The 2,877-nt window shown below is 44.1% G+C and overlaps 1 non-coding gene across 1 annotated transcript; it reads left to right on the plus strand.

The window, feature by feature from the left end:
- Positions 1-965: 965 nt before the first annotated feature.
- LOC126010439 (U6 spliceosomal RNA) lies at positions 966-1,072 on the plus strand. Its single transcript, XR_007496469.1, has one exon. It is a non-coding gene; the product is annotated as a U6 spliceosomal RNA (small nuclear RNA).
- The last annotated feature ends 1,805 nt before the right edge of the window (positions 1,073-2,877 follow it).

The raw sequence follows: 2,877 nt of genomic DNA on the forward strand, positions 1-2,877 counted from the left end.
TCTTTCTAGTGGCCTGTTTCCTGCATGAGCCAGTGATTAAGTAAGAATGAGGAACTACAGCACATACCAGTGGACTTGCCCAAGGACATGCAGGCACTGAGGGAAGGATGTCACTCACTTGTTCAGATCTTATACTTCTGGTATGTGGAGTGGGGCAGCATAAGTGGATATCCCATACAAACGACACTACAATTCTCCCTCCACCCCACAAAGCTCTTCTGTGAAAGGGGCACCCAGAGAGCACGTGACCTATGCATCCTTATTTGCTCCAAGAATGATCTCTATTTAGCACAAGTAAGCTCAAACGTGGAAAAAATCCTTTCCATTATTGGCTCCAGTCCTTTAACATTCTCTTTCACTCTTATTATGTAGGAACTTCAATAAGAGTTATGTTAGACTACTTGAATGTGTCCCCTAGATCTATATGATGCTCTTCTATACACATCAACTCATTTCTATTTTTTAAAACTCAAAGAAGTTGTATGCTATTTAGATGCTGCATATTTTTAAGAATCAGCTGAAAAGGGCTCAGGGAGATAGTACTGGGCTGGAAAACTAGTACAGTGGGTAGGGTCCTTAACTTGTACACAGCTAATCTGGGTTTGATCCCCAGAATACCATATGGTTCCCTAAGCACTGCCAACAGTTTTTTCTAAGGGCAGGGTCAGAGAACTGCTAGGTATAGCCCCAAAGCAAACTAAGTAAATAATCCATCTGCAACAACAACAACAAAAAAAATTATCTGCTATGTTTTATTTTGTTTTATAATACAACCTATCAAGAAGTTAGAAAGAGAGTAGAGTGGGTAAGATGCTTGCTTTGAACACAGTCAGCTTAGGTTTAATCCCCAATAGCATATGTGGTACCCCGAGCATGAGGATTGATCCCTGAGCACAGATCCAGGAGTAAGCTCTGCGCATGGCTGAGTGTAGTCCAAAGCCCAAAGTAAAGATATAATATAGTCTGTGCTCGCTTCGGCAGCACGTATACTAAAATTGGAACGATACAGAGAAGATTAGCATGGCCCCTGCGCAAGGATGACACGCAAATTCGTGAAGCGTTCCATATTTTAAAAAAAAAAGATATAATATAGTCTATCAAATCAGGTCCAGTTACTATCATGGTTCTTAACATTTTGGGAAGGGAGCTGGAATTGTGAGTGAGATTGACCTCTAGAATTCACTGACCAACTTTCTTTGGTCACTTCTGGAACTGACAAGGAGGTTGAGCTCTGTTGTGGAGGCAAAACTGAATCTTGAGGCACAGGGTAGATAAGAAGGGGGAGCAATTGTCCATCCCCAAAGGGTTGGCGGCTTCTACCAAAAATCCATGCTCCTGCCTGGGATTGCATCAGGAAAACGAAAGACTTGTCTTCTTTCCACCTTTTGGTGGTCTGAGGCCTTAACAAAGATCTGTTTCTTCCAGCTCCCTCAGCCCCTTTGCGCTGTCAGAATATACCATATTTGTTACTTAGTGAGTTCCAGGAAGTGAAGGGCCAGGTAACTTAAACCCAGACACACAGAACTAAATTCAAAGATTACTTGGGAAAGTCTTTTTCTTGTAATTGTTTTTTTAAAACTTTTGTTTTCAGGCCACACCTGGTGGCGCTCAGGGTTACTCCTGGCTCTGCACTCAGAATTCTCTCCTGGCAGGCTCAGGGTGCCTTCAGATGGGATACCAGATATGAGGTGCCAGAGATTAAACCAGGTGAGTTGCATGGAAGGCAAATGCCTTACACACTATTCTCTGGCTGATTAAAAAAAAATTTTGTTTGTTTTTGGGGCCACTCCCGGCAGTGTTCAGAATAATAGGCCTATTTACAAAGGTAAGGAGTGAAGAGAAACACTTTCTGTGATGGGCCCCTGCATGCTTCAGCTGGCCTTGTAGCTGAAGTCTATTCTTGCCTTCTTTTGCACAACTCTTTCCTGGCTGTCCAGGTATATACACTCTTCTATGGTCTTACCAGTAAGGGAGGAAGAGGAAGAGAAGGGAAGGGAAGATTGGGAGACAAGGACCACAGGTGTGTGCACAGGTAACAGATGAAAGTACTCAGGAGACTTCTTTCCAGATTTCATTCTTGGAGACCTGTTGCATCAAGCTCCGTAAGAGTGTGGGAAAGTTCTTCACAAGTCTTACACATCAAAGTTATGTGGACACTTTCCTGTTTATTTGTCTCACGATGAAATAGAGGTACATGGGAGACCTGAGGGTAGGAGTGAGAAAGCAATGGGGTGCAGAGCATCAGTCAAGCCCACCTCAGCAGGCAGCAATCTAGTGTGGGTTGTGTGAGCTATGAGCAACCCTTTCTGTGCAATGATGGCATGAGCAACTTCAGGCTGGTCAGTGCACACACCTGCTTCTTCAAAAGCCAGGCCTTCTCAGGGGACAGACACACACTGGTGACCCCTAGGGAACTACCCTAAAGGGAAGTTTCTCAAGGCTCTGAGAACACAGTCTTCATTGCCACCTCAGCACCTACACATTGACACTTACTTCCTCTGACCATTTGGCTCTTCCAATTCTTTCCTGGACTCCCTCCCACATTTTTTTTCTTTTTTAGGCCACACCCAGCAATGCTCAGGGTTTATTCCTAGCTTTGCACTCATGAATCAGTCCTGACATTCTACAGAGGATTTTATGGGTTTCTGGAGATCAAATTCAGGTTGGTCTCCCCTCTGTACTATCTCTCTGACCCATCCTGGATTTCTTCAGGTCTTTCTCAACTTAAATGTCACCTCCTCACAGACACCTCTCCAGTTTCTCCCTATCTAAAATAAGGTCTAACCTCAAAGTGCCTCCTGCCTAACCTTCATGGGTTCCATAGATTTGTAGTTGGGGGTGACAGGTGCTTCTGGAATAGTTACCAAAGCCCAGTGA

Source organism: Suncus etruscus, chromosome 5, assembly GCF_024139225.1.
Source record: "Suncus etruscus isolate mSunEtr1 chromosome 5, mSunEtr1.pri.cur, whole genome shotgun sequence".
Classification (NCBI taxonomy): domain Eukaryota; kingdom Metazoa; phylum Chordata; class Mammalia; order Eulipotyphla; family Soricidae; genus Suncus; species Suncus etruscus.